Source organism: Callospermophilus lateralis, chromosome 7 (assembly GCF_048772815.1).
Source record: "Callospermophilus lateralis isolate mCalLat2 chromosome 7, mCalLat2.hap1, whole genome shotgun sequence".
NCBI classification, from domain to species: domain Eukaryota; kingdom Metazoa; phylum Chordata; class Mammalia; order Rodentia; family Sciuridae; genus Callospermophilus; species Callospermophilus lateralis.
In genome coordinates this window covers 13887017-13911618 of record NC_135311.1, presented here as the reverse complement: position 1 = coordinate 13911618, position 24602 = coordinate 13887017, and the positions used below count along the sequence as shown (strand labels likewise).

Sequence of the window (24602 nt, the reverse complement as noted above, 5' to 3'; positions counted from 1 at the left end):
TCCTGAAATTGGTTATCAATCATCATTATTGAGTGCTAATAGTGCAACAATTTTTCTAAAAAGTCTTATTAAGGAAAAAGATCAAACACTAAAAAAGTTCACCATTTGAGAGTTTGTCAGACATAATGTGTGCAATATGTTTCATTTATAAAATTTACTTTGTCCAGCACTGCTAGTAGAAAGTAAATTTTCTGAAGATTAAAATTGTATCCTACAGATATACTACCACAGCAAACCACAGGGGGGCAGAGAGAAAGGTTTGTGGCTACAGCAAATTAAGTCAAGTTTTCTGAGAAAAGAAATATTAGGAAATACTTCAAGAAAAAAAAAATTTAAACATAGATACATTAGAGAATTATTTTATTTTTGTTGGGAAAAAAAGGTAAGGGGGGGGTGTTGGGTTGAAACAAAATTATTTTTATTTTTATTTTTTTAATTTAATTTTTTTTATTGGTTATTCAAAACATTACAAAGATTGCAGAATCACATCGGTTACACATCCACATTTTTACATAATACCATAATAGTAACTGTTGTATTCTGCTACCTTTCCTATCCTCTACTATCCCCCCTCCCCTCCCCTCCCATCTTTTCTCTCTACCCCATCTACTGTAATTCATTTCTCTCCTTATTATTTTTAAAGTCCTAGGCAGAGATTCAAGCAGTCCCAAACTCCACATGGATGTGTAAGTTAGCATGGCAGGGTGGGAAGAAAGCACAGGAAGATATTTCATATCAGTGATCCTACAGCTTTCTGGAAGGGAATTAATAAAAGGAGTCCCACTTAATTCATACTTCTAAAGTTCTCTCTCCTTGTATGACCTTGGTGTTTTGGATATTGTCCCAGTCTTTTCTGCAGATCTGGATCCTTTTCTTTCCAAGAAAATTTTGATCTTGGTTTCAAACAAATAGGAAGGACTAAAAAATGTCACTAGAGTACATTTTAGTAAAGACTGTTTTTTCCAAGGCAAATTGCAAAGTAAGAAAAAGTATGTCACTTAAGTTTAATGCCCTTAAAATTTTAATCATTATCTATAGTAATCTGATTTTCCTACCTTAGTGAATAAGTTTTTATCAGGATCTTGGGTTAGCAAAACAGCAAGTGAACCCTTGCTCACACTGGAAGTTGAGCTTTATTCCCATCTATCAACCCAGTTAAGAACAGAGCTATAGTACTATGCAGACCTGTTCTGTAATCCAGAGTTCTTTTCATATCACACAGGGTGTACTTTCTAGAACCTAGCAGTTTTCTTCATTTTCATCATATAGTTCTGAGATTCTACTCAGTTTTAAAGTGCATTTTTGAGATATAATGCACAAGTAGGAAATAAATGAAAACTCTATCTTCATTGTTGGTAAAGAGTGTTCCAGAAAGAATTTCGTATAAATTTCAGGTTATAGCTTAAAAGTCAAACTAAAGTATAACAGTATGAATTTTTAAGTTCTATACTAATAAGGTAGTCTTCAGAAAACATTTACTCTTATGGTCAAAGGAACTATACAAAAAAGTGAACATAGTGACACTAGATTATTCTAAAATAGAAGTTCCTAAGGAAAGATGCATATCAGAATAGCCCGAGGGAGTTTATAATATAAATAACTAGGTGCCCCACCCCGTACATTTTTTTTTTTTTAATATGGTAGGTCTGAAGTGGGCCAAGCACCTCTGTTGATTCTGATGCGGATAGTTCCAGGACTCTGCTTTCTCAAGCACTGGCCAGTGTGGCACAGACAGAGGTAAAAAATGTGGACTCAGGAGCCACTGTCAGGGTTTGAATTATGTTTCTACCACCTGATTTCTAGCTGTAGTATCTAGAGCAAATTCCTTAATCTCTCTATGCCCTCATTTTTTCATCAATAAAATAGGACAGTAACCAAAACAATTGCAAGGATTGTTTGTAAAGATTATATAAGTTAATATTTTAAAGTACTTGGAACAGTGACACATAGAAAGCACTATTTTAAGTGTTTTAAGAATTTTTTTTTTTAAGTCTGAGATCAGGGAAATCCTTGAAAAAACATAATAAGGAACACCAACATGGACACTTATAGAGGAAATCTAGATTTGTCTAAATTATTCCCCTCAACTCCATAATTGGCTGAATAAGAGAGAATGGTAGGAACTCATGAATGATCCAAATTCTAGCCTGGAAAAAAAAAGTTCTTTGTAAATTTGACCCCTACCTTTCTGTCCTCCTCTTTCTATCATGACCTCTCTTCTTTTCATAAATAGTAATGCCAGCTGTCATAGATACCCTCCCTGAATTCAGCCAGGAAAAGCCACCCCAATCTCCTACATTTTACTTCCTTTCATTTAAAAATTACAGGGAAAAATACTTGAAGCACAAAGTATTCAAAACCTCCACTGTATCTCTGGGCGCTTTCCAAGGAGGTTTTTTTTTTTTTTTTTTTCTTTTTAGCACTGATAGATTGTATATATGGTAGAGACAGGGTAATTGATTAGAAAGAGAGGAGAAGCTAATTTGGTTTAAATTTTAAGAGGTATGAGTTAATGGAGAAAACAGTTCTGTAGGCTGGAAAGAAGGAAAAGAAATGGGTAAAGAGGTCCAGCCTGAGCTGTGGCCTTGGAATGGCAGAAGAGACTGGGTTGGTCCCTACATATGGCGTATATGTAGGGAATACAGATGGAGGGTTGTGGGAGAAAAAACATCTTTGGGAATTTTGCTATCTATGGCTAAAAAGGGGACAAGCCAAAAGTCCACTATGGTATGAATTATAGAGATAAGGAGCCTTTTCTTCTGTGGAGACTTCATAATGGTCTGGCAGAGAAGCATTTTTAAAAATCAAATTAAATCTTAGCCTCCCCCTGAAAACAAAATATTTTCATAAGCCTAGATATTTGAAGAATTTGGACAGCCATTATCTGTAGGACAGATACCTTTATCTGCTCTCCCCTCTATTGCCATGTGTCTCATCCCTCCTGATCCCGCCAGGCCCATCCATTCAGTTAGCTCCTGCTATGACCTGCTGTACTTTCCGCCCAGCCTCAGACTAGTCTGCTCTCCTGCCTGTGGTATTTCTCTTTCCCCCTCTGAGGGGTCACAACTATTCCTAATGGCTCTTCAGGTCTAGCTCAGATTAATGTCATCTCTAGAAATGTGCTCTTGCTACTGGCCTCCATAATGGTGTCTTCAACTGTTTCTTGTGGTTTGACAAGGTAGCTGTCATGCATCCTAACTGGGTTACGATGCTCAAAGATTTGGGAGAGAGGATATAGAAGAGACTCTAATATAAAGTATGAATTAGGAGAGACCTAAGCCAAGTTTTTAACTTGATATTCCTGAATATAATAAGAGTAAGTCAATACTTAGATTTTGAGTTTACTAATACTTTTCATTTGGTCATGTGAATTTCAAATTAATTTCCTCAAAGTTTTAAACTTTGATACTTATAATATGAGCTGCTGCTGGCTATCTGGTACTTGATTATTTTGTCTACTTGAAGGTATTACCACGGAGTGGGTTTCTTTGGGGAAAATATCTACAACTACAGAACTCTGAAGTGGGGGATCCATACTTTCTCTCCCAGCTTTCTGGCAATGGGGCACAGACACGTGATCTAAGCATGTCCATGCCTCTAATCCCAGTGACCTGGCAGGCTGAGGTACGCAGATTGCAAGTTCTAGGCCAGGTGGGACAACTTAGTGAGACCCTGTCTCAAAATTTTAAAAAATAAAATAAAAAGGACTCAGTGGTAAAGCACCCATAAGTTTAATTCCCAGAAAAACCTCCCCTCCAAAAAAATCAAAGACTTAGCTATTAGTGAATAAAGACTCATATTTAGATTATTTATAGCAGTGATGGTGGAGTGCCGCTGCTATCAGTGCTAGTAGCAATGAGGGGGTCCAGTGGTGGGTTATCCTAACCCAACTTTCTGAATGGCTATTCTTTGCTGTATAGCCTCTTTTGGTTCTCATCACTGTTCTAAGCCTATTTCCCCAGTCTTCTATGAAGTATATGAACAAACAGCTTTCCAATAAATTCCTTTTCTGTTTAACATAAGCAGTTATCTTTTTGTTTTAACTAAATTACAGAAGGTTTCCATTGTCTACAATCAAGAACCCCAGTTGGCACGATACTGAAACTTCATTTCTCACATTTGATTTTGGTGACTAATTTTTGACCTGATAATGTCCAAAAATTAATTTTAATTTGATTAATCATGGTATTGTTTTAGGTAAGTAAAATACAATAGACTGAAAGAGCCATAAACCAATGGATACACCCTTATCTGTTTGATTCCCAAAGTAATAAAATTTGGCTCCATCACTATCATTCTGAAACTGTCTTGATAAATATTACAATCTAATTGTAAACCTAGTTGCTTGCCCCCACTTCTATCTGAAGCACGTGACACTTTCAATTTTCCCTCTGTAAACTCTTAGTTCTTATTTCCCTCCAATATTTATTCTCTCATAAATTGATTCATTCTTTCTCTTCCACCCACCATAATATTTATGTGGATTAAATATTGGTATTTCTGATGGGTTATCTTGTTTTTTTTAATGCCTTTGGTCTTTTGGTATTCTTTCCTAATTCTATGACTTAAAATGTACATTTGGCTCATACCTTATCTCAAGATTCATATAAATATATATATATATTTTTTTTTTTTTTTAACCATCTCTATCCGAATATTCTTTTATGAGAAGGGGAAGAGGGGGATAGCGGGCATTGAATTCAAGGTCTCATGCATACTAAGCATTTGCTCTATCACTGAGCTACACTTCCAATCCCCTGTCTAGGTCTTAAATTTCAATTTATCTTCCTCCTGGGTTTCCTATTTAATTAACTTCACCAATTTCTATTTTGCTAATCAAATTAAAACACAGTGATTGTCGACTCCTCCATTCTCTTACCTTCAACACTAAATATGCTCCTTTCTTATCCCTGAGTTTACATCCACATTAGCTTGTCTTATGTTTCTATGTCTATTCATTTCTTGGTAATTTCATTTAGTCTCGGAGTTTTTTATTACCCATATGTTGATGAAACCCAAATATTTCCCGCTTGCTTCACTCCCACTATTCACTATTCAATTGCCTATTCAAAATATCTACTTGATGCCTCAAAGTTAAAATCTCTATAACCAATCTCCAGATATATCTCTTAAACGTGCCTTTGCCAAGTGCTTCCCTGTGCAGTGGCAATACCATTTTTCTTAAGATGTTCCCATATTCCATATTCAATCAACTTATTAATGAAAACTATTGATTCCACTTTCCCACTATATCTGAAAACTAACCATCAATCCAAGCCATCATTATCTACTGTCTATATAACTGTAATTGTCTCAATGGTCTGCCCCCTTCTAATCTTTTCTCCTGAAGTCTATTCTCATTCTAGTAACCAGAATGATCCTGTTAAAATATAAGTCAAAATGCTCCAATGACTTCCACTCTCAGAGTAAACTTAAAATCACCTCAATGGCTTCTTAAGGCTGTGTATAATTGATATGACCCACCTGCTTGCTTCTCAGGTTTTATCACTATTTTTTACTTTTTTGTCAATTATTAAAATACAGTTAAATTGTCAATATTCTGGAACTCATTCCCATGTACCCATTTTCTCCTCTTTCCATTTCCATTCTTTACCACCTAGAACTATTATGTTCCCATAATCCCTTATATTCATCACTATTAAAGCAATGAATATACTTTGTGTTTATATGTCTGTTTCTACTGGACTATATTTCTTCAGGGTAAGATTTATAATGTTAGGATCCATAGATCTTCTGAAACTGTGTAACACATTCTGTTCAATCTTTAGCAAAATATCTCATAAGGAACAGTTAATATAACCATTTCATTTCAGATTGTTGTTTTCTAACATTCTAGATGTGATTTAATAGAAATGACTAAAAATAGCTCCCATCAGTCTGGGGCTATTCTATTATCATGGCTATTCAGTCAGATCTTTAGAAAACACTCAGAAGCTTATTGCTTACAACTGTACTCTTTTCCTAACATATCTCAAATTCCACCAAAACCAATACTATTATCAACCTGTATTCATGGTATGATGAGATATGCTAGAAATGAAAAGAATTAAGGGCTAGTCTATGAAGATAACTTTTAAGAGGTAAGAAGTTTGAAACTTTTGAATCCATAACTCCAGAATATGTTGAGCAAATAATGGGAGCTCATTAAAACTCCTTAAAAATGAATAAATGAATGAATCTTTTTTTCTTGTTGAATGAAGTCTTTAAAGAGCATGAAGTACACTCATTTCAAAAGGCTTATTATATTTAGGCAAATTCATTTTTCATAGAATTTCTTAGCTGAAAAGATGGCAAAAACACACATGTGTAAGATAGGATAAAAAGAGAAAGTTTAGAACTCCCTAGTCCCTGGCACAGAGGTCCTAAAATCCTTGGAATTTTCTGGGTAGAGGCAACTCTTTTTTTTTTTTTTTTTTTTTTTAAAGAGAGAGTGAGAGAGGGAGAGAGAGAGAGAGAATTTTAATATTTTTTATTCTTTAGTTTTCGGCGGACACAACATCTCTGTTTGTATGTGGTGCTGAGGATCGAACCCGGGCCGCACGCATTCCAGGCGAGCACGCTACCGCTTGAGCCACATCCTCAGCCCCTAGAGGCAACTCTTGGTGGGCCCCTGGATGGGGGCTGATCACCATAAAGAAAAAAACATGATTATAAGTTGAAGTTTTTAGTTCTGTCTCCCACTCTCACTCCCCTGATTCTTTGGAGCAGGTGTGGCTCAGTGATACACTCCTGGGTTTAATCCTCAGAACACTATATATCTATATCTATCTATATCTATATCTATCTATCTATCTATCTAAATTCCATATCTATGGGGTTTGGAGAGCTTTCAGGTTGCTGAACATGTGGAGGTACCTGGAGAATGGTGTGTCCAGAGTGGCTACAGCAGTTTCAAACCTCTTCCTATATATATCTTGCTCTATGCATCTCTTCTAACTGGGTACTAATCTGTATTCTTTGTAATATTCTTCATAATAAATGGGTATATGTAAGCATTTACCTGTAAGCCACTCTAGCAAATTAAATGAACCCAAGTAAGGGGTTGTGGAAACTCCTGACTTACAGTCATTCAGTCAGAAGCACAGGTTACAACCTGGAGCTTGTGAGTGGCATCTGAAGTGGGGGAAGTCTTGTGGAACTGAGCCCTTAATATGTGGGATCTGACACTATTCAGGCAGAATCAGAATTGAGTTAAACTGTAGGATATCAAGTTGGTGTATGCTGGAGAACTGCTTGGCTGGTGAGGAAAAATCCCCACATACATTTTGGTGACCACAGGTAAAGTGTTGTGTTGAGTGACTGAGAATACAGATTAAAGTTTGTTGTTCTTCTACTGGAAAAAAAAATGGAATAAAATAGCTAAATGGAATATTAGGCTAATTATAAACAGGAATGAAAAACTCTTTAAAAAGGGGAACAAAAGCTTATATCAAGTAGGCAAGTAGGTACTATTCTCATTCTAGTAACCAGAATGATCCTGTTAAAACATAAGTCAAAATGCTCCAATGACTTCCACTCTCAGAGTAAACTTAAAATCACCTCAATGGCCTCTTAAGGCTGTGAATAATTGATATGACCCACCTGCTTGCTTCTCTGGTTTTATCACTATTTTTTACATTTTTGTCTATTATTAAAATGCAGTTAAATTATCAATATTCTGGAACTCATTCCAGAATGAAAAAGCCACCAATGGCTGGACACAGTGGCACATGCTGTAATCCCAGTTGCTTGGGGGCTGAGGCAAGATAATCGCAAATTAGAGGTCAACAAGGGTAATTTGTCAAGACTCTGATTCAGTATAAAATTTAAAAAAGATCTGGCAATGTAGTTCAATAGTAGGGCACCTGCCAAGCTTAACTGGCTTTAGGTTCAAACCCCAGAACATGAAACACACACACACACACACACACACACACACACACACACACGAAAAAAGAAAAAGGGAGTGTCTAAGGAGTGAAAGCAAATGCTATATAATAAAAGGAAGTAAAGATATTCAGTTGATTAAGTCTAATCTGTTCTTTGTTTCAACATACTCACAATAATTAAGTAAAAATATCAAATGGCTGCTTTCTAAAATGTTTTAAAAATTAAACTACCCAAAGCAGTATAATATTTCTATAAAGTTTTTCTATTTTCCAACTTCTGATATACCTGTGACTTTCAAAAACCATATCAATATGATATATAGAAATAATAGTAAACTGAAAATCTGGTCTCAACTTCTCCAACCTTATCCTATATAATACTCCCTGAATTCTAACAAACTCAACTTATTTCCTTTCTATGATAAACCACATTCTTCTGTATATCTTTAACTTTGCAGTGAGGTTTCCTGTGTCTGAACTGCCTCTTTTCTGTGCTGGAAATACCTTTTCATCTTACATGACTCAATTTGTGCATTTCTTGTCTTTGAAGGCTTTATGATCATTTTTGTTCCCACCCCCTGCAAATTTCAGGTCTCAGTATCATGCAGGAGATTTCTGTAAAGGTCTACAATCACATTCAGAAAGTCAACCAAAATATGACAGAAATGACATAAATTATATTAAACAAAAGCATAGATCATGTAACCCCTGCCTTCACTTAAATAGATAGATGGATGGATAGATGGATGGATGGATGGATGGATGACAGATAGATAGATAGCCGAACAACTGATCAAGCTTGGATTTGGATATAGTTGTGTCAATATTCTAATATATTTTATTCCAATATTCCAATGATCCCCAAATCAAAATAAATGTTTCTAAAGTCAACAAGAAAAATAATATTGAGACCTTAAAAGTGAAAAGTAAAATTCACTCACAAAAGGCACTTGATCAAATTGTTAAAAGTACTGTATTCTGCCCACTATGTGGTTAGGTTTCTGGGGTTTTTTGTCCCTAATAAAAGAAAATCAATATTTAAAAATAACTTAACAAATATATCTATCAAGTCATACTGTCCTTAACACAAAATTTCTACTCTCTTTCTTGTGCATTTCTGGTCAGAAAGGCATACTATCTTTTGTGACTCTAAGTCATAAAGATCAGGATGCTAAATATACTGGAAAAACATTTCATAGATAATCTTTACAGCCTCTAATTTATATGAAGAACAAGTAAAATTATAAGAAAGCAAGATACAAGAATGATAGTAAGTGAAGGTGAGCTGAGGTAATTTCACATCAACATAAGAGTTATTTAGATATTATCAATAGGACCCAAAATGGATTTACATGAATAATTCTAACATAGTCACACATTGAAATCAAAATAGGAATAGTGAATAGATAGATATTCTTATATATCAGAAATTATTCTTATATGTTTCAAGTCAGGAACAGTTGAAACTATCTTATATATCTTTGAATCTATTATTTTCATAACTCCCAGAATATACTTTGTTTATGAACAGAACTACTGAGTAATATTTTTTATTAACAAAGATAATCTAAATATGTGACATTCAACTGTGGGCAGAAGATTATAAAGAATGACCATGGGCTAGGGATGTGGCTCAGTAGTACCCTGGCATGCACGAGACCCTGGGTTTGATCCCAGTACCACAAAAGAAGAAAAAATAACCAGAGTGTGATCTATGACAACTCTCAGAATATAAAACTTTTATAGGAAATAAATATCACTCCCATACAGAATAATAATATAAATTATTGCTTATTAATAATAGTTTTAAATTGTTAAACCTCAGGTGAGTGTATAACTTAGATTTTTATTTATAAATGATCCAAAAGCAATTTCAAATTTAAACACAAAAATCAGCTTCTGTTTGCTACCCACATTAATATTGCTAAAATATGTATATAAATCCAATTTATGGCTCAACTAAGACACACTTAAGTATCCAACAGATAAAGTGTCTGGACTAAAGAATATATCTTCGCCATTCAAGACTAACTGGCTTTAATAACTGCTTCATATAAGTAGATGAAATATTTCCTAAGTATGACAAATAGGAAAGCCTTTTTATAATAGGTGAGAATGTTTGTTGGTTAACAGGACAGAAGAATATATGAATGGATGATATACTGGTATGTCTACTGCACATCATAATGTTATTAAGACTGTACATCAAAAATATTCTCAAACATAGGTTAATACATGCAATTAATATTAACTCTGAGCATGAGAGCACATACAGAAAAAGCTTCATATATAGTTGAACAAAAAAGACAAACAAATATACCATTAGGATATATTAATCAATGAAACAGTATAATTTTATAATTTAATGATGTCATATTGCTTCTTGAAATTATTGAGAATAAGATCATATCTGAGAAAGTAAATCAGCCATTAATCTGAAAGTATAGCAAAAATGTTCAATACTAACTTCAGAGTAAATTTAGCTAATCTAGAAATTAGTGAAGTTTCAAACAGACTAACATAATTAAAGGAACAACTATATTCTGGTATTCATTCATAAAAAGGAATAACAATTGTCTTTTTGTATAAGCATATGTTTTAAATGTCCAAATTAATATAAGAAGTCAAATGTAGCACTACTGTAAAATAATACTAATGCTCTCAAATTTATTTCCAACCTTTTTGGATAAATTTAAATGATTTCTGAGGTAGGAATGGAAGAACTAAAAGAAATATGAGTAATATAATGTTTCTTTCTACGACAGTTTCCATGGCCTGTTTTTTTTTTTATTTTTTTAGCGCTGGAGATTGAATCCAGGGCCATGTGCACTCCACCACTAAGCTACATCCACAGACCCCAGAGCCTCTGCTTTTATCAAAATTTTCATTCTTCCAATATCATCCTTTAATTTTCAATTTCAAAAGTCAAATTTAAATTTTTTTCTTGTATAACTGAAGATAATTAGTTTTTTTGCCCACAAGTTTTACAGAATGAGCATGTTTCAGTTAATACATAACTTCATGTGCATGTGTGTGTATTTACAAATCAAAACAATTAGCACATACTATAACACTAGGGAGATACTTTCAATAAACTGTAACCATTTGCTGCTTTAATTAAACTATTCCAGCTTAATTTGTTGCCAACACACTTCTTTTTTTTTTTTAGTACCAGGGATTGAACGAGAAACATTTCACCCCTTTCATTTTTTTTAAATTTTTTTATTTTGAGACAGGATCTCACTAAATTGTTTAGGGCCTAGCTAAATTGCTGAGGCTGGTCTCAAACTTACAATTCTAGCCTCCTGAGTTGCTGGAATTATAGGTGTGCACCACTAAATACTAAATTCTAAAACAGAAATGGCATTCATAAATAACTTTTTATTCTACCTACCACATTAATTGATCTTTCAACTTCTCATAATACCAAATACGATGACTCGAAGTTTAAATGCAGAAGATTGTTTGACTCACAGGGTTCTTATCAAAAATATTAATCCCCAACTCAAAAAGTTCATAACAATGGCTTTTTAAGAGGCATCTTTTCATGTTATCTGTTAAACGAATACTATCCCTCACAGAAAGCAACCATACAGTCTCAAGTTTCTTCAGTTCTGGATGGGTGCCTAATAGATGTTCCTGAGTAAGTTGTGGAATATATAAGTAATGGGTTCAATAATTTTGTGCCCATCCCACAGCATAAAATGCAGAAAAACAGCACAGAAAAATGTTTACCAATATGGAAGTAGTAGAGGAATAACACTGAAGTGCTGAGTTCATTGTACTGTTTAAAATCTATGAAATATTTTACCCAGAATGTTGTCTTTATATTACCAAATAAGACTTAATAAACCTAAAAAAACTTTTTAAAATATTTAATATACTAACTTTTAAGTATTTAAGAAACTCTTAAATTTTTAAATATAGAAATCCACATGGGCAAATAAAGAAGTATGCTCATGATCATAGAGAATCAGTTTTAAAAAGAAAGTTTTGTAATTCTTCATTCTGATATACTAAACTTATTTCTCCCTAACTCTTGGTTAGAAAAGTAATAGAGAATTATTGAGGCTGTTAATGGGGTAAGAGAGTTGCTTTCAACTAGAGTTATACAGAATGAGGATTCAGTACAGATGTTTGGAATAACTTGCAGCTGTTGCAGGGTGAAAAGACTTAGTGAAATCACCGGGAATACTAAAGAACTGCCTAGAGTACTTTAAAATATTTAGGTTATTGTGATATGAAAACTTTTTAATTTGAAGCCAAAAACTAGTATTAATGCTTATTTGGCCTTTGTCTACTTCTGAATCAGATTTTTAGATGTTATTATAATGTTATTATTTTCAAAGTATTGTAATGTTATTATTTTCAATGTAAAACTTTTTTTAAAAATGAAATTAAACAATAAAGCTAAATAAATGGTCAGGTTGTGAAAGGAATAGAATTCTCCTGATGGTACTTAAGAGAATTCATTGTGTTCAGCTTACTAGTGAAACATTTGAATGTCAAATGTGAAAACTTGAATAAATGGGATCACTAAGCCTCAGTGATAAAATTCTATGGTGGACCTTGAAGACTCACCAGAGTATAAAAAGCAAAGAAAAAACACCAGTTGATGAAAAGAAAATGAAACTTATATAAAACTCTGTTTACCACAGATAATTTCAGTTCAAGGTAGGCAAATATATCTATATCTTGACAGCATAATTTTTGAATGCAGAGAGCAGAGAACAGCACCTATTTCTTTAACTGACCGGATCCTTTGTTTTTGTTTTGGTCCCCCCCCCACACACTTTTTTTTAAATGCCTTGATATCAATGAACAATAGCATTTTTCATAAATGTTTAAATGTTGACAGAAGTCAGATTCCCTCCTACTCATACCAAATCACATAAGCAGAACAATTCACGGGATCTGTATAAGAAAATGTGATTGCTTTGTTGGAGATCTTTAATACAGATGATTAAATGCTTTTTCAGGACGAGCAGGAGGTAGGTAAGAAATAATAAAACGAACACAGATATATTGCTAAAGCAATTATGGAGGTCCAATTTAAAAGTAGAATAGGGATGGAAGTAAAATGCAGTGGTAAAGTGCTTGCCTGCATATGAGATGTCCTGGGTTCAATTTGTGTGTGAACACACACACAACAATAACAACAACAACAACATAGTAATTCCTAATCTATCTGGATATTCTTATAGTCATGTCCTTTCAACCACTTGATTTCTATTTTTCTCACTCTTAATTTTATTTATTTCTATTTTCTCACTCTTAATTTTAAAAAAGACAAAACAAAATCCTGATGCAGACAAATATTCTCACAATTAGGGAACAGAACCTTAAGAATCTTTGGAAGACAGAATGGATGGGGACTTATCTATTGTTATCTGAATCTGAAGATATCAGTCAAATAAAATTATAATATTAAAACAAACTAAAATATGCTTATCCTTTACAAAAGTATGCATGTTAAATTGATATGATGTAACAACATATATACATCCTTTAAAATAAGTGAAACACATAAATTTCAATATTTTTGTTAGACTAGTATACTATGGGTGAGTTCTCCTTTTTGATATTTCAAATTTCTAAGCAGTGAGACAGTCCTTTTGAAATTAAAAACAAAACAAATATTTTAAATTGATCACCTAGTAATCTGTTAATGATTCAAATCATTTGGTAAGAGATCTATAGGAATATGTAAACCTCATCGAAACTACAAAAAGTGCTGTCTCTATAACAAAAAGTTTATAAACAATTGTGTAATTTTTAAAACTCAAAACTCAAAAGCTTAAGAACAACTTTAAAATTGTGACTCTCACACCATTTATGTGGTTTAAGAAAGTTATTCCACTGCCTTTCAGCTTTTTGGCTAAGATCAAGCATGGAAAGGTATTTCACTACATTCTAAAAACCATACACAAATGTAACACAATAATTTCTGCTTTTGCATATAATTATAATGCACTTAATGAATCCCATTATTATGTAAAATTATAAAATAGCAATAAATTTTTTAAAAATACAGATTGACTAATCTTAGAGTTTCCAATCAAATTTTAGTGACTTTCATGAATTACAGAGAATTTAAAACTTAAATTATTTAATTCCCAAAATGATTTTTAAAAACAATTTTTCTCCACATTTTTACTGGTGCATTATAGTTGTACATAATGATGGGACCTGTTACGTATTTGAACATGCACACAATTTAACAATATAATTTGGGCAATATCACTCCCCAGCACTTCCCCCTTCAACCCTACGTCCCACACACTGGTCCCTTTCCTCTACTGATCTTCCTTTGATTTTCATGAGGTCCCCAACCCCCACCTTTCTTTTCCTTTTCCTCTCTAGCTTCCATATATGAAAGAAAACTTAAGACTCTGGGACCCTTGACCTTCTAAGTTTGACTTATTTTGCTCAATATAATGGTCTCTAGTTCTACTTATTTTCCTGCAAATGATATAATTTCAATTTTTTTATGGCTGAATAAAATTCCATTTTGTGTGTGTGTGTGTGTGTGTACACATTACATTCTCTTTATCCATTCAACTGTTGATAGACTAGATTGGTGCTGCCATAAACATGGGTATGCATGTACCACTATATGATGACTTTAATTCTTTAGGATAAATATGGAAGAGTGGTATAGCTGGGCCATATGGGGATGTAATGCCTAGTCTTTTAGGAAACCTCCATACTAATTTCAGTAGTGCTTATACTAATTTACAGTCCTACCAACAATGTAAAAGGTCCTTTTTCTTCACATCCTCTCCAGCATTTATTATTATTTGTATTTTTGATGATTGCCGTTATGACTGGTGTAAGATGACTCTTAGTATGGTTTTGATTTGTATTTCTCTAATTGCTAATAATGTTGAACTTTTTTTATATATCTGTTGACCATTTGTATTTCTTCTGAGAAGTGTCTGTTTAATTCACCTGCCCATTTATTAACTGAGCTATTTGATTTTTGGTGTAAAGTTTTTTCTTCCTTTATATCTTCTAGATGTTAATCCTCTGTCAGAAGAGTAACCAGCAAAGATTTCCTCAGGTTCTTTAGGTTCTCTCTTCACATTCCAAATTGTTTCCTTTGTTGTACAGAGCTTTTTAATTTGACACCATCCCATTTATTAACTTTAGGAGCCCTGGAAGGTTGACCCTACATTTTTAAAAAATATATTTTTAGTTGTAGATGGACACAATGCCTTTATTTTATTTATTTTTTATGTGGTGCTGAGGATTGAACCCAGCACCTCATACACACTAGGCAAGCACTGTATCACTGAGCTACAACCCCAGCCTCTTGACCCTACATTATTTATTCTAAAAGTTGCATAGTTTCTGGTCTAATTCCAAGGTGTTTGATCCATTTTGAATTGATTTTTGTGCAGGCTGAGAAATAAGGGTCTAGTTTCATTCTTCTACATATGAATAACCAGTTGTCTCAGCACCATTTCTTAAAAGAGCTCTTTTCTCCAATGTATGTTTTTGCACCTTTGCCAAGGATCAAATGATAGATGTATGGGTCTGTCTCTGTGTCTTCTGTTCTGTAGTAGATGTATGGGTCTGTCTCTGTGTCTTCTGTTCTGTACCACTGAACTATGTATGTTTTTATGCCAGTACCATGCAGTTTTTGTTACTATAGCTCCATATTATAATCTGATGTCAGGTATTATGGCTTCTAGCATTGCTTTTTTGGCTTAGAATTGCTTTGGCTCTTATCAGTCTTTCTTTCAAATTAATTTTAGGACTTTTTAAAAAATTTCATGAAGAATATCTCTGGTATTTTGATGGGGATTGCACTGAATATGTATATTGCTTTTGGTAGAATGGCCATTTTAACAACATTAATTCTGCCTATCCATGAACATGGAAGGTCTTTTCATTTCTTAAGTTTTCTTCAATGTAAACCTACTTCGTAAACATACAATGCATATTACTTCTCCTCCTCTTTTCACTTGTCTTATTAAAAGGGACAAAACAGGCTTTAAATCTCTACTCAAATAGCAGACAACTGATTCATAATGGATACCATGTTTTAACATTAGTTCTAAAGTAGGCTTATTACTATAAAAGCTTTTCCAATCATTTTTGAGAAAGGGGAAAATCACAAAGGGATTCATTTTTGCAAAGTAGGGACTTTGCATTCCACCATCAATTTAGTTTGATACAGTGTTAGAGCAGGGAGAAAAATGTAAATACCAGAAATCTTTAACTACAAAGTACTTGCATATTTTCTTAGTAAAAGGAATGCCTGGGATTAGAAACAATTTATTTCAGTCTGGCTCAGAGTTTAATAGTTTAAGAGTAAAAAGAACAGCACAAAGATGATTGCTATTATGCAAAGAACAGATCTTTTAAAACCATAGAGGATTATTATTAGTTGAAAAATGAAGCAACACTTAGATGCTCCTTACATAGTTCATTTCACACTTGTGAACAACTAAATGCCATTCAAATGATGAAGTTCCTGGCACTTTTCTGAATCAAGTATAAACCTTACAAGGGAAATAAAGAGAACTCTTGGGAGGCTGAGGTGAAATGCAAGCAAGATGTCTATTAGGGAATCTTTTTTTTTTTTTTGGTCTTTTTTTAAGAATACATCTGAAAATATATATATATATAAAAGAATAAACCTGTTTTACCTTGTTATCATATTTGGGAAGTTTACTTTAAAAATAAACTTTCCACTAAGCCAGCTTACAATTTTTTTTTTCAATCTCCATGGTTTAGAATAGGCAAATATTCATATGCATTTTAGTATGGACAGGCCCAAAGTATAAAGTGCATTTTCTGGGTATAACTATAGATAAAAATTTTTAAATGGTGATTAAAACAATTTTGTGTCTCAAATTAATTCTCCTTGTTCATGGAGAAATATATTCCTTTTTTATTCCTTCAGGTGACACAGACAAGAAAGTGAAAAAGCAAATGAAATTGCAGGAATCAGATACTTCCTGGACAGATAATGACATTGCCTCAGAAAAACTATGAGTGTCACTACTCCCTTAGAATAACCAAAAAAACCACCCACCAATAATGGGTTCAAACTCCGAAATATTTATTTTTAAAAGACACATGCAAAAGAATACACCTCAGCTTTACACGTCAAAAAATTCTTGTTGCTAAGTAGGAAATCATTTTTACAGCAGCTTTTAGAGTCAAGTCTGCACAATCAAGATTCATGTTGTTTTTCACCCTTGGTAACCAAAACATATTTCTGAAGACCCTCTGAAAGGAAAAAAGTCTTATTCTAAAGTGATTTATCTTATTAAATGGGGAAATTGGTAGTGGGGAAGGAGTATAGTCATGTTATAGCAAGAAATCAGATTAATTTCATTTACAGCAAGAAATCATCTTGTTCTATCCTTACAAAGACATTCTATAAAGGAAAATAAAAGGTGGAATTACAAATGATTTAATAATAGATACTATACTCTGATTCTTATATGGTTACCTTGTTTTACAAGGTCTTATGTAGAAAAAAATTTCATTGGAAAATATATTCTCATTTCTTACAAAAAAATAAGTTTACTCTCCATAATTTTCCTACAAAAAGTTCATGTGAGAAGTAAATTGTTGCTTGCAAATATTATTACAAAATATATTAAAAGATTAAGGATATACCTTCTCTATATATAGTCTTAAAAATATCATGAGAATTCAGAGTACAGTCTAGTTGTTAAATGTGAAAAAGAGATGAAGCTGTCAATTATGCATAGAAATAATCTCATCCCTATAAACTAAAAGACATCAAAAATTAACTCATACTCACCCTTTTATCAAACTTGTGCTATATAATTTTCATGGGTAGTGTTGAGTGGTCAATATCCTCAAATTACACTGAGACAATGGTGTTTTGAATATATTTCAAGTGACTAAAATACTTTTATCATCAAAAAAGATGAAACTCTGAACAAAACCTTTTTGGAAAAAGGACTAATTCATCACATCACATCATAAGCCCCAAAATTCTCCATGGTGCATAACATGGCTCACAGAACAGTACTTTACCTTACCTGTAAATGAAATATGTAAATACTTAACTTTAAAAATACCAGTAGTACAGGTGACTGTTGAGAACTATAAACAGGTTTCCCTTCAACAAGACAGCAAAGCAAGCAGATGGAAGAAGAACCAGTCACATTTATATTGAAAGAATGACCAATACCATGTGAGAGGGAAATTCTAACAAGGGCTTTAAAAAGTAAATGTGATTTAAGACTTGAAGGGTTTACCATGCAATTCTGAGATAAATGTACATTCAGAAAAAGGTTATGTAAGAAAGCCTTGTTCACAGATTTCTCTTCATTCTAAGAAAGGTGGAAGTTCATTTCTTTAGGAGAACTAAAATCTATTCTTATGTATCAGTATGGAAAAATATCAAGGGTGTGAGTACAACTGAGGAGGAGGGAAACCCCATACTTCTGAAAATTAAAGTTCAGATAAGTACAATAGACCATCATAAAATGATATAATCATGTTTTATTTCAATCTGCTAAATTGGAGGCATACAATGACCTAAACATATCTCTTTAAACTTCCTTCTTGGAAAAAAAAATTTATGGTGTTAAGGAGTATTTCTCAGTTTTGAAAAAGTAACATTTAGTAGAAGCTCAGGAAAAGTTTCATTTAACTCTCCTTTAAACTTTATAAGGAACCCCTGAAGCCATTCAATGTCATCAATGCCATAATAAATAAACCTTGGCCAACAATCATCCACAAAGCTGCTTTTAAAATGGCAGTCCTTTCTCCTTGGACAACCTTACCACATTCTACCAGATGGTTTGTCCCCATACTACCCCAAAAGGAAAATAAAAAATAATACCAAAAGAGGATTCAGTGTGAGGATAGCTGTATGAAATTCTAACTAAATGGTAACAGGTTTCCAGTCATTTCGATCATCTGTAGAGTCGTTAATAACCAGCCTTCTAGCTGCCTTAACAGCTCGGCCAACTCCTGAAGTAAAGTGGGGTGGAGAAAGGTCTTCAGTACAGGTTGTCGGTGTTGGTGCTCCTAGGGGTCTTGATTTTCTCAATATTTTTGAGGATCACATCATGCAAGGTGGCATACTGGTTCCGCACGTGCAGCAGGATCTGGCGTACGCTCAAGTACTCGTTTTCGTCGACCTCTGCTACGGTGCGGCGATAATCTTCCACTTGGGGGTACTTCACTATCTTGGACACCAGTTTGGCCCGGGTGTTATAGTAGGTGGAGAAGCGGCGTAGGTAGGAGGCTGCTGTGCTCTCCACAGTCCATAGCTGGTCCACGGTGTCTTCCTGGATAGACACTCCAAAGTTATTGCCGTCTTCCACCTTCGGGATGAGCAGCTGCACCCACATTCGCACAGTGTTGCATTTCTCTCTCAACAGCTCAATCTCAGGTTTTACCCGTTCAATCAGCTCCACCAGATGCTGGTTGCTCCTCAGAAGACGTCCCTCGCCACCAGGCACCTTGACTGAAGACTGGGTCTGCAGAGGCAGAGGATCCCGGTTGGGACCATCCCCCGCGGTGTCTGGGGTGGCGGGCGGCTCCGGGGCTGGCACCGAACGGATTCTGGACAGGTCTTGCAACCGGAGCTCCTGGACCCGGCTATCCAGCTCTGACAACTTCTGGGGGAAGAAGGTGGACACCAGATCCTCGGCCTCCTGTGCGATACGGGCACGGAACGAATCTACTTTCCCCTGCATGTCTTGCTCTAGCTTCAGCGGGGAAGCCATGGCTTCCAGAGGCGTCCAGTATGGGGGCTGACACAACCTGGGCAGGCTGGACTTGGCCTCGGCTGCGGTCACCAACTCCCAACAGACCAAACCGGAAATGACGTCCGGAGTCTGGCGCCCGCGCCCCATCACACCTGCGATGGTGCCTTAGGTAGCCGAGGCAGGGTCGCAGGTCCTGCAGAGTCTCCGAGAACCCACATTTCAGACGTCTGGCTGCTAAGGCGTCAGGGACCACGCTGCTGGGGGATATATGGCAGGATCTGCTTCCCCAAGCTGCCCTCCCTACCTTGGCCTAGCTGGCCGGAAGCCTGAACACAAACAGAAGTTCCAAAGAAGATCGTTTAAGTATTGTAAAGACCCGGTAAGGACCAGTCAGGGTACTTTTTACATGGAAGCTCAACAAAATGCACCGTCGCTGCATCCAGAATGCACAGCCTCCTAGGAACTACTTCACCAAATGGGCTCTCCAGAACAAAACTCTTATGAGGGCAGGTAAGTCCCATCTATACTGTAATCTGAGCCTGCGCATTCATGCTTTCCTGTTAAATACTTTTTCAATCATTACCAAACTTCTGAGGTCTTCTATGGCTTACTGCCCACAAGTTTTAAAGTTTAAATTATAAAAATTGTTACATGACTCTTCTTAAAAGAAAACTCATCTTTTTAGAGCTGGGAATGTAGCTCAGTGGTAGAGCGTGTGGGTGAGGCCCTGGGTTCAATCCCAGCACCAAACAAACAACAACAAAAACCTCATCTTTTCGGGGACGATTAACAAAATTTAAATACAGATGCTAGATTGGAGTATCAAGGTCCTATTTCCTGAATTTGATAACTATATTGTGATTCCAGAATGAACACCTTTGTTTTTAGAATATACATACTACTGTTATTAAAGAATAAAGTATGCAATCCCAGTGATTCAGGAGGCTGAGGCAGAAGGATCTCAAGTTTGAGGCTGGCCTCAGCAACTTAGCAAGACCCCATCTCAAAATAAAAAGTAATAAAAAGGAGAGGGGGCTGGGAATATAGCTCAGTGGTAGAGTGCCCCTGGGATCTATTTCCAGTACAATAAAAAAAAAAAAAGCAGCTGTGCAAGGAAAGGTGAAAGGGGAGAAGGAGGAGGAAAAGGATGTATTTTGTATTTAACCTATTCTAAGATGACTCAGGAAAATAAGTTGTATGTATAGAAAGAATGAGGGCAGATGTCAAAAACTGATGAATTTGAATAAAGGGGGTATGGGAATTCAGTATTATAACTTTTCTGTAAGTTTGAAATTATTTCAAAATAAAAAGTAACTATCTTTTCCCTAAAAGCTTCTGGAATTAAGACACATTCTATGACCTAAAAATCTCAGACAATTGATTAATATTCCTTTTTCTTCCTCTGACATATTTCCTTTTGTTCTGTGCAACAACACAAAGTCCATGACCTTGACTTTTATACTAATATTATTAAATCTTTAAAAAGATTATTTTAAATATGCTTTAATATAATTAGTTTCATATGTAGCTGTCCTTTCAGTTAAGATTGTAAACTCCTGCAAAGCATGGTAACATAAAAATATTCCCATTATTTTATATATATATATATACACACATATATAATATATATGTTTTAACAAATGGTTATTCTATTTTCAAAAAGTAAATATTTCTAGTTGCTGTTTTAGAGAAATGGGCAAGATTCTTTCTACTTATATTATGATGCTGATCAATGCAGCCACTTATATGGAATTATTTTCTTCAGATGTCTGATAATAGAATATATAATCCTTTAGGGGATTCAGCTGTTATTTTTTCTGGTCTGATGTAAGAGTTTTATTCATTCATGATGTTTCCAGTCCTTGTTAACATGAATAATGGCTGGTAGGAAAATTATACCTCTTAATTTTTCTTCCCCCATCAACTATCAGCAATCAGCAGTTGTTTTCTAAAAATTATATAATACAGTTTCATGCTTTGATTCAACTCATGAAATTAATCCTGGGTTCCAACAGGTGAAAGAATGCCAGGGACAGCTGGGTAGAGTGTGGTCTTGTTCAGATCAGTTTCTCCTTTCTCCACAACCAGCAGGGTTCATCATATAGTGGTGCCAGAAACTAACATACCACTCTTCTTTTTAGACATACTTCCAAACTTATGGATTGGATTATCCTTTTTTATATCCTCCAACTCTGAAATTATGCTCTGTAAAGAAATAATTCTGTGTCCTATATGTGAATTCCATTTTCAAAACTATCCTAAGCAACTGTTGTTGTGTCAACTATTGGACATAAATGTAAGCTTGAAATATGGTTTGGCATTTAATCCAAATATATTTTTCACTGATTTCCCTGTGTATAAAACTTAGGAGAAATATAATCAATAGGACTAAATTCAGATAATCTTAAGACTTTGGTAGGTAGTAATATTTATCTTCTTGTATTTACAGAACTTTTTATCTCTGAGTTGCAATGGATCTTCAGTTATCTAGCTCAGTGAATTAATTTACCAGTTATGAATACCCTCTAGTAAATATTGTAAAATGCTTAATTTTACACTGTCATTGTTAAAAACCCTAACAGAGCCAGTTTCTAGAGTTGACAAATAAATCACTTCCCCTTCCTTCATTCTTTCTCCTAGATGGCTGCAAATTCAGAAACAAATTATGTAGAGGGACTTGCTATCTTTGATAAACATAAGTCAGTGCTTGAGGAGAATTTCTTCCATTAAAGGAAATTATTTCCTTAAAGTAAAATCTTTCTAAATGCCTTGTGCAAACAATTACACAGTTTCTTCCTGAAATGCAAGTCTAATCATATTTCTGTCTTCTACAGGGTAAGGACCAAATTCCTTAGTCATGGCCGATGAGCTCCTTCATTTTCTGGATCCTGCCATGATTTATTTCCCAGAACCTACTCTATTTCCAATAACAGTTCTCTCAAGAGTCCTGCACATTTACATATGCAGCTCTCTGTGCGAAATGCCACACTGCCTCATCTTCTTCCCACTCTCTACTCATTCTTCCATAATCAACTCAAGAAATGTTTTTTCAATTCCCTGATACCACCTCCTCCTTCCTTGATAAGTTAGTGCTGCTGGCACAAGTTAAATAATATCTACCTCATAAAGCTGTTCAAAGGATTAAATGAAATAACTTATATAAAACATCAAGGACAATAAGTGCTTCATAAACAGTAGTAGTTTTATGTGTAATCTCGGGGCATTCATTATTATATCTTTTTTTACAGATACTATCCAAATGTTGTAATTCTGGATTTACGAGCCACTTTTCTAAATTCCCCAAGAACAAAGATTTTAGCTTGTTTTTATATATTCTATGGTAGCACAGTGTCTGGTAACAGTACGTGTTCAATGAAAGTTTACTGCATGAATAAAACAATAAAGCAAGACAGGATAAGATTTTCGCAGATAGGACCTGAAGAGCAGAAGAGACGGGACTTTCGAGCAACTTACTGGTGGTTTTTCCCCTTGAAAAACTTCTGAATTATGCTAAATCATATAAAAATCCATTCTGGAGATCTAAGAGCAGTATCCAGATTGAACTCTTTAGGGCTTTCAACAGAAAAGTAGGAAATATATTTCTTTTTTTCTTTCATCAATTGCATACAGAGCTTCACATTCTGCTTTCACATTCTGGTAACAGGCCAGAATTCTACCAGTTACTATTCAGTTACAGTATTACTTTCTTCTAAAAAATAGACCTCACTTAAATAATCAATGTTCATCTGTAAAACAGTAGTTATGCAGTACTACATGTTTGTGCAAAATGAACATATTGCGGAGTACCAGAGAGGTACACAGAAGGAATACGGTGATGCTGGTTCTGACTCATGCTCCTACTGTTTATTTTTAGCTTCTTATTAGTATGAGATTTGTTTTATTTGGCAAAAATACAAGATTTCAACTGACTGAGAAAGGAAGATGTAAAAAAAAAAAAAAATGTCTAAGCATTAAACTTCTACAGCTGAATAATAACCTGTAACTCAGTGCTGTATCAACAGGCTCCCCAGGGGCTGGTGCAAGCTGAAACCACTCCAGAATTATAAATTTCATGAGCTGCAGACTTTACTGCTAAAAGTAAAATAGTGATTAACCAAAGATTTTATTCCTCTATAGACATCTCCTTTGGTAAATGCTAAATTCACTAGTTGGAGCTAGATTTTTAAATTAGTATATGAGGGGCTGGGGATGTGGCTCAAGCGGTAGCGCGCTCGCCTGGCATGCGTGCGGCCCAGGTTCGATCCTCAGCACCACATACAGACAAAGATGTTGTGTCCGCCAAATACTAAAAAATAAATGTCAAAAAAATCCTCTCTCTCTCTCTCTCTTTAAAAAATAAATAAATAAATTAGTATATGAAATATGTACAGTGAATTCTTAATTTCTTTTAGAAAATCTCACCAAGAAATAGACAAAAGCAAAGTTTAAAAGACAAGCCAAAAAATTCATGTTTCAAATGAAAAAACCTGTAATTTTTCAGTGTTCACTTAAAATCACTCTGGCCTCTTACTCTGATTTTATTTCTTAACACTTACCACAAACTGATATTTCATTACATATTTATTTGTATGTTTAGTTTAGTGTTTGTCTCTAGACTGTAAGCTTTTGAAAAATAAGGGCTTGTTTTTGTCCATTGCCAGATTCTTTGCACAGAGAGCATCCAGGAACATAATGGCTACTCAGCGAAACTTTGTTGGAATAACCACAATAGAATTGACTAAATCTCGATTAAATAATTCTTTGGGAACAGTCACAGTTGGAAAAGCTTTCCCTGTGTGTGGGGGGGGATGGGGGACAGGGGAGGGGTGGGACGGGGGCGGTATTTTAAAAGGCAGTCACAACTTAGAATGACTATATAGTTTTTTGAATAACAAAATCCATTCTTAAAAGGTTCAAAAAAAGAAACCTTTTATGATCTGAAAATATCTCATATTTATGTTTCCTCTTAAATAAAAAAGGTACCAGTAGTTTAAAAAAT

The 24602-nt window shown here is 34.6% G+C and overlaps 1 protein-coding gene and 1 pseudogene across 1 annotated transcript in view; both read right to left on the bottom strand.

The window, feature by feature from the left end:
• The window catches only part of Atf6 (activating transcription factor 6), a 225463-nt gene that overhangs the window by 76321 nt on the left and 124540 nt on the right, over positions 1–24602 (bottom strand). The window lies entirely within an intron of this gene.
• LOC143404786 (proteasome activator complex subunit 3 pseudogene) lies at positions 18890–19621 on the bottom strand (annotated as a pseudogene).